This window comes from Nanorana parkeri, unplaced genomic scaffold, assembly GCF_000935625.1.
Source record: "Nanorana parkeri isolate BGI_ZX_2015 unplaced genomic scaffold, ASM93562v1 scaffold3862, whole genome shotgun sequence".
Lineage (NCBI taxonomy): Eukaryota > Metazoa > Chordata > Amphibia > Anura > Dicroglossidae > Nanorana > Nanorana parkeri.
In genome coordinates, this window is record NW_017310129.1 from 2,548 (window position 1) to 17,478 (window position 14,931).

General features: G+C 45.3%; 1 long non-coding RNA gene across 1 annotated transcript in view; it reads right to left on the reverse strand.

The window, feature by feature from the left end:
* LOC108803554 overlaps window positions 1-9,359 on the reverse strand; it is an 11,872-nt gene extending 2,513 nt beyond the window's left edge. Inside the window, exons 1-2 of the long non-coding RNA XR_001942289.1 lie at window positions 9,324-9,359; window positions 472-816 (exon numbers count right to left, since the gene is read on the reverse strand). This is a non-coding gene — a long non-coding RNA (uncharacterized LOC108803554). The remainder of the gene's footprint in view (window positions 1-471; window positions 817-9,323) is intronic.
* Window positions 9,360-14,931: the final 5,572 nt, after the last annotated feature.

The window sequence follows — 14,931 nt, forward strand, 5'->3', positions numbered from 1 at the left end:
GAGGTGACACCTGATTGGTTGCCGTTGGCAGAAACTTCACTCTGGAGTTCTGAAGAATCGGCTTCATCCCAGTAAACTGAACTCCAACTTCCAGCGGAGAGTCGGCTCCGTCCGGGTCAGGGGGGCAGCCTGGGGGGTCGGAGCCCCAACTGGGGTCAGTGGAATCCCCTCCGAGGTCTCCGGATTGCTGCATTGTCAGTGTGTGTATTGGGGATCTGTCCCACTGCCATCAATGGTCAGATCTGAGACTCGGGGGCCCCGAGCAGAAGACACAGCACAGTTCAGGTCACAGGAACATCAGGAGGGCTGAGCACTGCGTATGTGAATACACGGGGAATGGTGGGGATGGGGCAGTGAGCAGAGGACATTGTACATACGTGTCTCCCAGCTCTTCTACTATATCATGTATATAAAGACACGGAGCGGCGAGGACACTGCTAGGACTGGAGGGGAGGATTGGACGGGACTTACCTTCTACATGGACGGTGTAATCATCTGTCTGTATGTAGCTTCCTGTAGAGTTGTGTATTACCACTCTGTATACCCCGTCATTGTCCCGAGTCACACCGTCTATTATCAGACTTCCATTCTCTGATGTCCTGGTATTGGGGAAGATTGGGGGAGTTGTAGTCACGTTACACCCCCTGTGTCTGGCTAGTCTGGTCTCGTTGTATCTGGAGGGATCTTTATATGTCCATTCATACTGGTCACAGCTCCGTCCATCTGTATGGCTGAGGGTGAGATGGCGTCTGATGGGGAGGAGAAGGTCAGATCCCGGCCGGGTGAATATTTCCTCCTGAACACCGGAGACATTTCCTGTACAGACAGAATACAGATCACAGTCAGGTCGCAGGGCCGTGTACACTCCAATGATAAGAAGAAAAGAGTTACAAAGTAAAAGTAAAGATTAGGAGAGGAGATGAGCGCGGCCCGTGGAGGTCTGACATTGGATGGTCATCATTAGGGGGTGAGGTTCGGGTTGTCCTCTGAGTTGGGTTGGTGGAGAACTTTGCATGTCCACCTAAAGGGAGATCTTATGGACAAGTTGTCCCCGGCACCGGGAGTGAGGCCGACCTCCTGCAGGAAAGGGAAACATTTAACCGCTCTTCTGTGACTGACATCAGGCAGTGGGCGGAGCATTAAGTAGCATGCTATTGGCTATTTCAATTTTGAATAGCCAATAGCAGGCTTTGTTTATTTCTGCCCGGTGTAAACATTGCATCCGGGAGGTTTGTTTTTCCATTTGTCGGCCGGCGCTGGAATGACTTCACGGGTTTAATTTTCTTTAAATAAAGGAATTGTCAAAAAAATTTTGTTCAATTAAAGGAATTTGTTCTAAGGTTTTGTGTGTTTTATATACATTTTATTTAACCCTTTAATGAATGAGTAGAGCTACAAGTACCCCTTAATCATTCACTAAAGAGGGGGCGGCATCTGTATGCCCCCTTTATGAAAGGGGGTACTCAGATCCAGATGAGCCCCCCTGCCAACAACCACCAGGCCAATTTATTTTGTAGAACCCCCGATATTTCCAGCCTGGTAAAGAATGATAATGAACGTATATATCTGAGATGAGCACCTCCACCCAGTACAAGGAGAGCATACCACAGGAGCCCGATGTGATGGATAGCAGCCTTGGGGAGTCAGGAAAGGCTGAGGGGCAAAAGAAGGAGATTACAAGTAACAATGGCCCCCACCCTCCGAATAGCCAGCAGCCAGGGGGGGCGAGCATACCAATGTTTGCACCCTGGGCTAATCTTCCATTTTGGCTGGTGTGCAGTTGGTCCCAAATTGGGTTACCGTTTTTCATTAATAATATGGCAAAGTGAGCAATGCCGGCTTAGTTTAGGAGAAATATGGAACTTATAGTCTAACCATAAGGATAGCAGGACAAGGCTGAGGGAATAAGGATTTGATTGTTATGATAATTGTCTGTAATCATTGTCTGTGTGTTTCTGTTTCAGGGGCCACTGAAGGCGGCTTAGAAAGTCAAGCTGGCTAAACACGAATGTTTTTGTTTTGTTCGCAGGTTTTATGTGGAGTGGAAGAACAGTACTGACTACATTTAGTGTAGCATGAGTTAGATCAGTTTCAAAAGGTCTTCATAGTCACCACGTGGTATCATGAGCTCAATAATTAGTAATTGTTTGCAAACAACGAAACAACAGTCAGGCATTTGTTGGTTAAAACAGTCATGCATACTGTCCCTCTGTGATGTGCATGTATTTTTGTTTTCCCCCACATCCTTTTGTGTTTTTAGGTGTGAATTAGGGTTGCCACCTGTCCAGGATTCACCCGGACAGTTCGGGTTTTGAATGCCGTGTCCGGGTTCCATGGCAGCAGAAATCCGGACACAAGATGTCATACAGACAGGGGGCAACAAAAATTAATATAGGGGCTACTGTCCCCCACTGAAAATAGTCTCTATTGTGATATTTACATATGAATGGGCGGGACTTTTTACATATGAACAAGCCACGACTCATTCTCCCCCAAAAATCACCGTGCGTCGCTGGAGTGTTCGGGTTTCGCTTGAAGAAAAGGTGGCAACCCTAGTGTGAATAGCATTTGCTCTTTCAATGGAACTCACAGGAAGCGTAGTCAGGATTAAGGATGGGCTCGGGCGTGTTCACAACTCCACGTGCCGAGCCCGCCAGGAAGCTGACAGCGCGCAACGCCAATCACAGGCACTGCTCTCTGCAGCTGCGGACCGAGAAAATGTCTCAGTACCTGTGATTGGCGCTGCGGCGCTGTCAGCTTCGTGGCGGGCTCGGAGCTGCAAACACCCCCAAGCCCATCCTTACTCAGGATGTCTTTGTTCGCACACCAGAACAAACGCTGAGGTTGGGGGATGGTGTTAGTGTGTTTGTCGGTCTGTGTGTGATGTGTTCATGGCCAGCAGAATATTTGTATGTGATTTTTTTTTCTACCTTTAACCCCTTCATGACTGAGGCTTTTTTTTTTTTTTTTTTTATTTTTTTAATACGTAGGCGCACCCGACGCGTGTTTACATGGCGACGCGCGTGCTCATGGGGGCGGGGGACTTTTACATTTTTTTTATTATTAATAGATTCATTTTATTTCATTTTAATTGAAAAAGCTTTTTATTTTTAACTTTACTTTGACTGCTATCACATAGGGGGGCTTACAAGCCCCCCATGCCGTACACTGCACGTCGTCAGTCACGAAGGGGTTAAATGTTTTGTTTTCCTTGTTAACATTTTTAAATGAACAAGGTATTTTTTTTTAAAGTTTTTTTGTCCCACTGCGGGGAGAGGCAATTAACTTCAAAGTTGTTTACCAGATTCATTATTTTCTAGTTAGTATGGTACCAGTGTAACATGGTACCAAATGGGGGGATGTGTTAGAAAAAAATTATAGTTACACTAAGAAGCAATGGTTTTTATTATGTGGCTTACAGATACCCCCCAGCTAGGATAGATGAAGATGACAGCCTGGTCTGAACGTAGGCATATTAGTGAAGTTACATGTAGGTGGAGAGAGGTATTGACTGCTAAGAATAATGATTCGGCTCTTGGTGTATAGTTCCAGGATCTGTAATGAGGCGAAATTACATATCCAAATTTGGGACCCCGGAGAAGTAGCAGCAGGCCAATCTTGTGGTGGCAATTGGACTACATTCATAGTCGTTCATCATGCACATAATTATTGATGGACAGACCTTGGACACGGCCTAGCAAAGGAAGAGTGACTTGGATTGGTCTCAGGGTGTGGCAGAGGATTGGAAACGAAAGGACATTGCCCCATTTAAATGCGCACAGACATTAGCTAGAAGTCTGCATGGGGGAAGGTCTGCCATGGACCATGGAAGAACACATGTGGTTGTCTTGCATAAGTTTTAAGTAATCCCTGAGCTCACCATATTGCCGAGTGCTTTTTGTTTTGTTCCTCTTACTTGCACCATTAAGTCAGTGGGTGGAAGTTGGAGGAAGCAGAAGTTCCTATCAATATATCAGCCATATTGAGGTGCTAAAAACTAATTGTCAGTAGTTTGATATGGCCGTGTCTAGGGTTGCACAGATACCAAGTACAGTACTCGGTACAAGTACCGATACTTTTGAGCTCCAAGACTACACTAGAAAAAAATTCAAAAATTGGGAGGCCGCTGTCATGTGTAAGGAGCACACGGAGCTCCCGGGATTTGTACATCTCTGTTTTAATGTATCATTTTGTTTTTATAAATATAAATAAAGGGATACACAGATACCAGTTTTGCGGGTACGAGTACTGGTACTTGCCGAGTACTTACAAGTACGAGTACTGATACATTTTTGTTTATTGTCATGTGACAGTTTTTCTAAAACAATACAGACTGATGATTCCAGGACAGTGGTGGAGCGCCAGAGCCCGGTCCCAGCTGCGACCGCTGCAACCGCTGGTAGTTATCATGAAAATGCCGAGTATCGGCACTGGTACTCAAAAAGTATCTGTGAATCCCTAGCCGTGTCTATTCAATCTTCGGGCACATCTTTGAGTCTTTGAAGAGCCCCATCATAGGTCTCTTGCCGCACCTATTGTACTTGGGTACGAATGCAAAATGACCAACAGGAAACCATGAAATTATCCAGCCTGCTGGAAATGTTGACGTGTATACCGGACAGTTGTAGCATCTGGGTGGTGGTTGATTTACGCAAATGGTGTACTCGATTATCATGAATGAGGCCTGGATTTTTTTGTCTAGTTAAAATCATGCAGAGTAGGGCATTATGGGTAACAGTCCAGAATTTCACGTTATGCTTATTGGCCAATACAGAGCACAGCATACATTAGAATCATCTGTATTAGACATACAGTATATACATCTATCATGTACCTTTGATTTTGTGAGAAGTAGAATTCAGCTGGATTGGACTTGTGAGCCAGAGCAATGCACAGAGCGTTCAGAATGTTATTATGGAGTGCGCACCGGCAGCATTAAAGTCCACATTGCTGAATTCAGCTCCCCATAGTCCAGTCATATAAGGCAGCTGACGAGCAAGACTAGTTTGTAGTAAAATGACAATCTGGTTAAGGGATCGAGTTAATTAGCACGGTGTAATGTTACATATGTGATACCAATGTATGATATGTAGATTTCCCTGTGATTATCATGAGGGATATTTGTGAATTGTTATTTATTTATTAATATTCATGTGGAATTAGGGGTATGGAGGACCAGAGCTACGAGACAAGGGGGAGGGGCTGGAGGACCAGAGCTACGAGACGAGGCTACTAAATTTAAACATGTTCACATTGGAGGTGAGGAGATTAAGGGGGGATATGATCTCCATGTACAAAATGTTCAATGGTGGCAGCAACATTAGCGATAAACTGTTTAAAATTAACTCCATTACAAAAACTAGAGGCCGCCACCTAAAATTGGTGGAAAAAAAATTCCAGCACAAGGGGCGAAGGGGGTTCTTCACAGTAAGATCAGTTAGGGTCCGGAACTCACTGCCACAGGCGGCGATCTCAGCAAATAATGTGGAATTGTTCAAGAAACTTTTGGACGATTTCTTAAGGGACCGTAATATACAGGGGTACAGGTAACAGGTAACATACAGGGGTACAGGTAATATACAGGGGTACAGGTAATATACAGAGGTACAGGTAATATACAGGGGTACAGGTAACATACAGGGGTACAGGTACTCCTAGAATGAGATCCTAATAGGTTGGACTTGATGGACTAATGTCTTTATTCAACCTCAAATACTATGTAACTATGAATAGCGTGTGACTGTTGTATGAATGGGTTCCTGCTCTGTCTATGCCTGCCCATGTTGGCGAAGAAACTGTCTCCGAAGAAAGGCCGCTATGCAGGACGGGAGTAATGCAGATATCAATTTCTGTGGCTTGTTTTTTGAGTGTGTGCGCCAATATAGGCACAAGACCCGGGAATGTTGGAGCCGATAAAATGAATATCTATGGAAAAGCTTTGATGTAAAGGTTCCTTGATATCCTGAACTGAATCAGCAGGTGGCTGTGCGATACGCAAATGAGGACCATCAAAGGGTTCCTGGGGCAAGCCAGACCCCCTGCTGGTATTTACTGCCCACACCTGTGTCAGCAAGGAAGCATACATGCTGGGATGGGGGCAGGGACATATGATGAAACCTTCTTCCTGTGCGATCATCTGCACTAACCTAGCTCACCAGCAGGAACAATGGTAACCTTGGTGCCCTCTTGGACAAGACAAGTCTTTCTGGACTCTACAATCAAGAGTGTGATTGGCTGAGACCTGCTGGAGAGGCGTGTCCTGAGCACAGAGAAAAACCCCATGGCATGTGTGACTGAGACAGAAAGAATGGTGTGGCCAGCTGAAGGATCCTTACCCTCAATTCCTATCCCTACTGACCCCCTCCAATCCCTACTGACCCCCTCCAATACCCTTAATTGTAATTAGAATGTATGTATATCCCTGTTTGTAAATAAACCCCCCGACACTTATTTAGGATTCAGTTGTTCATCAGTAATTTAAGGCGCCCCCAAAGCAGAGCACATTCTACAGCCGGTGGATGTGGTGTACCTGGAGGGAGGGAGACTGGTGGATGTGGTGTATCTGGATGGAGGGAGGCCGGTAGATGTGGTGTACCTGGATGGAGGGAGGCTGGTGGATGTGGTGTACCTGGATGGAGGGAGGCCGGTGGATGTGGTGTATCTGGATGGAGGGAGGTCGGTGGATGTGGTATATCTGGACTTTACCAAAGCTTTTGACACGGTACCACATAAATGCTTAGTACACAAGCTGAGGTCTATGGGCATAGATGACATGGACAGAGAACTGGCTACAGGAACGGGTTCAGAGAGTATTGATAAATGGCTCCTTTTCAGATTGGTGTAAGGTGGAGAGTGGCGGGCCCTGGAGTTCTGTGCTGGGCCCCATACTGTGTAACGTGTTTATTAAAGATATAGGGGAGGGTGTGAATAGCCGTGTTTCTGTGTTTGCTGATGACACTAAAATTGGAGGGTAATAGACACGGACTTAGATACTATAACATTACAGGAGGACCTGGATGTCGGGCTGCGGCACACAATGCCAGGCTGCGGCATACAATGCCAGGCTGCGGCACACAATGCCAGGCTGCGGCACACAATGCCAGGCTGCGGCACACAATGCCAGTCTGCGGGACGCACAGCGAGCAGAGTTCTGTCTTGTATTCTAAAGGGAATGTACTGTAGAGACAAGTCTATAATTTTGCCACTTTACACATCGCTGGTTCGGCCTCATCTGGAGTATGCGGTTCAGTTTTGGTCACCAATCCACAGAAAGGACGTCCTGGAGCTGGAGAGAGTCCAGAGAACAGCAACCAAACTCATTAAAGGGGATGGAGGGCCAAAGCTATGAGACAAGGAGGAGGGGCTGGAGGACCAAAGCTATGAGACAAGGGGGAGGGGCTGGAGGACCAAAGCTATGAGACAAGGCTACTAAATGTAAATGTGTTCACGCTGGAGGTGAGGAGATTAGGAGGGGACATGATGATTTGATGTATAAGATGTTTAGTGGAGATGCAACATCAGCAATAAACTTTTTACTCTAAACTCCTTAACGAAGAATAGAGGCCGCCACTTAACACTGGTGGAGAAAAGATTTCACCACAAAGGGTGTAGAGGACTCTTCTCAGTGAGAGCGGTTACATTTTGGAACTCTCTGCCACAAGCTGAGTATATCAGTAGAGAGTATTGAATCATTAAAACATCAATTAGATACTTTCCTCAGAGACCGTAACATACAGGGGTACAGGGACTCCTAAAACCTAGAACTACACAGGGACTCGCATACACATATGCACGCACTACGCACACAGACACATAAGGTTGAACTTGATGGACCTGTGTCTTTATTCAACCTCAAATACTATGTAACATTAAAGTTCGCAACTGGAGAACGTTTTAGCGTGTTCACTCAATGGACCTGCGAATCGATCCCGAGCAAGTTCACCCATCACTACTCTTCACAGGGACACAAGCTGTCACACAGGACCTCCCTAAAACATGGACTCAAGAATTTGTACAACCTGCGCACATAACATTTACACGGATTACAAGAGACTTTTCTTTCTAGTTATGGAAAACCTTATCAGCTGAACTCATAGCCTGAAATGTCTCTATGTACATCAGAAGGAGACCAAATGTCTCCACAGCAAACCCTTCCAATCACATTCTAACCACACATTCTGAGGACATTCTATCTTCACATTCTAAGGACATTCTATCTTCACATTCTGAGGACGTTCTATCTTCACGTTCTGAGGACATTCTATCTTCACATTCTGAGGACGTTCTATCTTCACATTCTGAGGACATTCTATCTTCACGTTCTATCTTCACATTCTGAGGACGTTCTATCTTCACGTTCTATCTTCACATTCTAAGGACATTCTATCTTCACATTCTGAGGACGTTCTATCTTCACATTCTGAGGACATTCTATCTTCACATTCTGAGGACATTCTATCTTCACATTCTGAGGACGTTCTATCTTCACGTTCTAAGGACATTCTATCTTCACATTCTGAGGACGTTCTATCTTCACATTCTGAGGACATTCTATCTTCACATTCTGAGGACATTCTATCTTCACATTCTGAGGACATTGTTCTTCTCAATGTAAAAAGGAATTGTAGCAAGTGGACCTGTTATTATACCAATATTAGCATATAAGCCTTAATATTGTCAGACATTGGAATGATGAGCACCCCCAGCCCTCTGTCCTACACAATGATGTTCAGCTCTTCGTATCCTCACGGGTCTCCCAGTATATCCCACATATCACATCTCACATTTAGTAGATGGGATTCAATCATCAACATTTTTCTGGTAGAATTCAGAAATTGGCGTATTGGAAAAATCTCTTCTGTACCTACAGACTTCATATGTTTGACTCTCTGATGTGACTTCTCATATCTGCATGTAGTGAAGCCACATGTAAAAGAGCCATGGAGGGTCAGCCATGTAAAGGAAGGTTTGTTAGTACCAACCTTCAGAAGAGCCGGGGGATAGTAGAGCTCCAAATTTGAAAAGCTTCCCTACTATAGAAATGACGAGCCCCCTGCAGGACCGGATCCAACTGGAGATCCACCTAGAACATTGGACAATTCCCCTCATCTCCATTCATCAGTCAGATTTGTATCTAGTGTTGGCCGGTGTTAGTTTTATAACAACGAGTGTCACTGAAGGTAAAAAGTACAAATTGTATTCTATAATATGTCCCGTTTCTAACGACACATTACATCTCTAATAGAAACATTGCTGCATTATGTCTCTGATATGTTCTCTGTCTAATCATCATATCATCACCTCTGTATAATGTTCTTACATACCTCCGCCCAGACAGACAAGAGCCCACAGGAGGAGGAGGACACGGAGGGGACACATTGCTGCAGTCGGGGGGTCCGGTCTATGAGGGTGAAGAATAAGACGTCGAGAGAACTCACACAGGAAGAAGTTTGTGCTTCCTCTTCTCACATATAATCTATTTATGTTGTAGAGTCACAACCACCAAGAAGAATATTTCAGTGTTTGTTGGATGGAGAAGAGTTATATTCAATTACTTTTTCTCTCTTCCTCTATGGTGAGATCTCTGTGCTGAGTTCCTGGGTCTGTACACCCGCTGTGCCCATTATGAGGGGCCCCCACCATCCCTGTGCTGAGTTCCCGGGTCTGTACACCCGCTGTGCCCATTATGAGGGGCCCCCACCATCCCTGTGCTGAGTTCCCGGGTCTGTACACCCCCAGTTGACATTGTGAGGGGCTCCCACCATCTCTGTTGGGTTTTGGATGTATTTTATATGATGATTGCTTCCACGAGCAGCAGATTTATCACTTGTATGTGTATGTTTTGTTATATTGCATCCCCCCCACCTCAACCACATCAGAGAAAGCAGAACGTCATGACCATCACTGATTAGGTGGGAGGAGAAAAAGGGGATGGGGGATGGGAGAAAATGCCAGTGCATACAAAGGCAATACGTAGGGTGAGATACATAGGCTGGCATTATACCGCCAGGCCATGGGCCTCAACCCAGAGCCCCCAAATCTTTTGGCAGAGCAGTTACAACCCATATAGATAAGTTTATACAAGGCCTCATTTATGTCAGCCTTCAACATAGCAATTGTCGGGGCAACATGTAATTTCCATCTGAATAATATAGCTCACCCGGCATAATATAGAGAATAAAAGATGAACAATTTTTGATGGGAAGTGGCATCGAGTAGATACGTCAATCCCGGGAGTGTAAGACTGGCGTCCATTGACAATGATAAATCACATTAAGAGTATCTATTACTTCAGACCAAAATATTTGTATCCGAGGGAAAGCCAACACCATATGAATGAAAGACCCCAATGAGGCACGACATGTGGTACAGGGGGCATCAAGAGTTGTATATATATAGTATTAAGTCTTAGGAGGGGTGTAATATACTGGATGTAAACAAATCAATTCAATATACCTGTCCATGGCTGAAATCATAAGGGGGTATATATTGTCGGACACCATCATCCCAATCATCCTCCACTAGGTCAGTAATGTCTTGTTGCCACTTAACAAAAAGACTAGAGCCCCCCGAGGTGGCAACACAGGACGATCGAAGATAAATGGAGGAGAGAATCTACCCAATCCCAGAAGCTCTAAGTAGCTTCTCAATGTGGTGAGATTCAAGGGTAATAGGCCCAGGGAATTGGGAGCGGATAGAATGGAGGAATCTAAAAAACATCCAGTTCAGCAGTTGAAAGGCTAGTTGGAGTGCACTGAAATCCAGCAGTGAGCCCTTTGGCATAATATGTTGTAGTGTCTTAATTCCAAATCTGGCCCAAAGCTGGGGTTCAGGGATTGAATGCAGGTGGGGGAGCACAGGATTACCCCATAATGGGGTATGTGAAGAATAGAGGGGCGTAAATCCACACTGTTCTGAGACTATCAGGATAGTTTTCATATGGGTGGTGACATCAGGATTAGATTTAGGACCTCGAAATATCAGAATACTGAACTCAGCATACTAACCAAAAATGGCCGCCTCTAGACTCACTGCTGGATTATCAATGGAATGGGATCACCACATGCGCACTGTCACCCGAACAGCAGCCCAGTAATATTTTTGAAAACATGGAAGCTTTAGGCTGCCCTGTGATAAAGGGAGTTGTGACACAGCCCTGGAAAATCTCGGCTGACAAAAGAGGGAATAACAGTATCTATTTTAACAAAAACCCTCTAGTAACAGGAAAAGGGGTGTGTCGAAAAACATTTGGGAGGAAAATAATTTTTACACTATTAACTCTACCCACCGGGGTAAGCAGAAGAGTCTTCCAGGAGTTATACTTACAGGTTAGCAGTCGGAGAACAGGGTGTAGATTATCAACAACGTAGTGAAAAAGACTATCCCTGATCTCCATGCCTAGATATTTAAGTTGTGAGACCCACTGAAGGGGAGTAGAAGAAGCCTGTAGAGGAATGGAGGGGTACAGCTTAAAAAGTGAGGATTTATCCGTGAGTAGAAGCCAAATTCATCAAATAGTCGGAGGGCTGTCAGAAGGGAATCACAAGCGTTGCCGAAGTAAATTAGGGTATCATCGGTGTACAATGAGACCTTCTCTTCCAAAGGGCCAATTCTAATAACACGCATCACAGCTGAGGCTCTCGGTAAAATGGCAAGAGGCTCAAGTGCCAGCGCAAACAAGCCCAGCGAAAGAGGGCAGCACTGATGTGTCCATCTGTTCAATGTAGAATAGAAATAGAGTAAGTGTACCCAGGAGATAAGGTTGTGGCCAAATCCAATCTTCCGCAAAACAGACCATTATTATTATTATTACACAGTATTTATATAGCGCCAACAGTTTGCACAGCGCTTTACAATATAAGGAAGACATTACAGTTAAAATACAATTCAAGACAAGATGGTAAGGAGGGCCCTGCCCCTGAGGGCTTACAATCTAAAAGAGGATGGTGAAATGATACATGAGGAGGGAGCTGTGGGAATGAATTATGTGATAATGTGATGGTTCAGTGGTCAGGTTGAGGTGGGATAGGCTTCCCTGAAGAGATGAGTCTTTAGGGAACGCCTATAGGCAGTCAAGGTGGTAGATAGAGGTACAGGTTGGGGTAAGGAGTTCCAGAGGATGGGAGAGACTCTAGAGAAGTCCTGGAGGCGAGTATGGGAGGAGTGGACAAGGGAGCTGGAAATATAAGTACCATAAGTAGTCCCACTCCAATGAATCAAAAGCCTTCTCGGCATCTAAAGAAGCTATTACTCCTGGGGCCCCACTACGCTTTGCCCTATTCACAACCATAAACAATCAACATAGATTAATATCCGTACACTTGCCTGGCATGAACCCCGACTAGTCTCCATGTATTAGGCGAAGAATGACATTGTTGAGCCATGATTTTAGCAAGTATTCAGTAATGAAATAGGTCTATATGATGAACACAGATCAGGGTTCCTGCCAGGCTTGGGAATCACCACTATAATGCCCACCATCATAGTATCAGTAAGGAGACCCCGGATGAGAGCTGTATTAAAAAGATCCAACAATCGGAGGGCAAGGACATTCGCATAAGTCTTAATAAATTCAAAAGGTAGTCCCTCAGCCCCAGGGGTCCCCTTGATTGCAAAGAGGATATAACACGTCACCTCCTCAAAGTTGATATGGGCCTAACTGTTTCCTTCTTTGAGATGTATGGGTAAGGAAATCAATAAGATCTAAATATTGGGTCAAGGCCTCAGGGTCATAGGTGGCCCTAGAAGAATATAGGAGCTCATAAAAGGCAGTTAACCTGGGAGTAATAGAATCTGAGTCTTAGCAGGTTCCCCCCAGGCTGTCACGATCTGGGATCAGACTCGGAGTCCAGTAGCTGAAGCATCAGGCAACTGGTAGTATAACAGGCCGAGTTCGGTACACAAGCAGACGGTGGTAATGGAGGAGCAGGCAGAAGCGTAGTCAGTGAACAAGCCGAGGTCAGGTGCCAAAGGTATCAGGTATGAAGCGGAAGACGATGAGAGTAGTCGGTGAATCAGCAGCCAAAGGTCGGTACACGGGCAGCAGTATGAGAGGATTGTATCACAGAAGGAGCAGGAAGCAAGAAATGGCAGGAGCACAATAATCTGGCAAACAGGAAGTGCAGAGGCGTGGCTAAAATAGGAAGTTCAGGGGAGGAGCAAAGAGTTCAGCAGGAACTAGGGTTACCTGAGGATTACACAGGAGAGCAGGTAAGGAGCTACCTAAGGTTCTACAGTGGCTCAGCAGGTAGAACCACCGCCAGCTACAGCAGAGGCCCCGGGTTCAGAGCCGGTTCCTGACACAGGCCTTCTATTCTAGCTACAGTAGCCGTAGCTGAATGTTCCTTAGCCAACAACACCAGCAATCTATCATGTTTCTCACTTTGTTCAGATATACGCTGTGATTGGTGCAACAAATTTGTTTTAGTCGCTGGAACACAGACAAAAATAATTTCTCTGTAGGCAACTAGGGAGGCATAATAGCATGGTCCTGAGTAAGAACATACTGGGACTCCAATTGCTTAGCCCTTGACTCTGCTCCATCTAGAGTGTCCTTTTGGTCTCTTCTGACTTTACCAGAGGGAGATAGGACATGTTCTCAGCCCCCACACCTTGGCTCACCCCCAACTTGTGAGGATCCTGATTGAGAGGGATGCTCCTGGCATTGCTCCCAAATAGCAGCTTCTGACCCCCTGCTTACTCCACTTACCGCAGCAGAAAAACTGGCACGCTGGGTGTCTGATGGAGAGAACGGCCTCCTCGGCCTTGCATGGTAGCTCCTCGAGTCATCTGAGTCATAAAGTCCTGAATGACTGTGATAAAGACTGCTCCCAATTGGACAGCAGGCCCAGTAACACCCAACGGAACCAAGGAGGATTCTAATAAGGAGATAGACTCTAGTCACAGAGGACAACACAGCTCCATACTATGGAGCCTGTGGACACTGTGCTGGTGCACCTGGCACCAGCAGGACTGTCCCCCACTGGATTAGGATTAGAACTAATATCTGGAGCTCCATTAGATTTATGGTTTCAGCAGACAGAAAGTGATGGAAAATTTTGATATGCCTGCGAGGTATGTTTGCCTCAGAAGGGTTATTGTGTGTAATGTAGTACCCCCAGGACCAGAGTTATTAATTTTATAGTGAGATTTGGACTTAAGGTTCCTACCAGAAATGATAGGTCAGTGCTTTGGGATCAGACGAGCCGGTCAAGTGTGCTGGCTGTTACGACTTCACATTCGGGCTTTATGGTACCCCATCATAAAAGACCATTAGGGCCAAATAACACCAGCCATAAAGAAGGCCTGGATCAACAACTCTGTTGTGTTGGTCATTAGGGTCAACAGAAGAGACCATTTTGAACACAACACATATTTGATGGGCAGATCTGATTTTATTAGAACTAGAAGTGATGAATTTCAATAAGCTGAGGAGACAATGTAATGTCCTACTTAGTAGGGATGCACCGATACCGATACTAGTATCTGTGCCCAGACCTCAGACAATCAAAATGGGTGCCCCTTGATTCCTGTCTAGTAAAACATTGTAGGACAACAGGGGTAATTGGATAGCAGTGGATTCCTACAAATCTTCCACCATTCTATCCAATACTAAGAAAAAAGATTTGGATGGACATACACTTTAAGGTACCAGCTGAGTGGGCACAGCAGGCTCATTGCTGTCACCTGGTGGACCAAGAGAACATGAAATAAAGTAACCTCAAAGTTCAAATCTGGGGTCCTACTGTTCACACCCCCCATGTGCTGGGTAAGGTAGTCACCGACTAAGGAATGTGGTCAGACAAGTCTTCTGGTCAACCAATGTCGGCTATAGGCTATATCTTGACATCTTCTAGGGCTGGTTGGGTAGGTGATGGCCTTCTCTAGGTGTCATCAATGGCTACAAGCATGTAGTTCCTCCTGGCTTGGTGA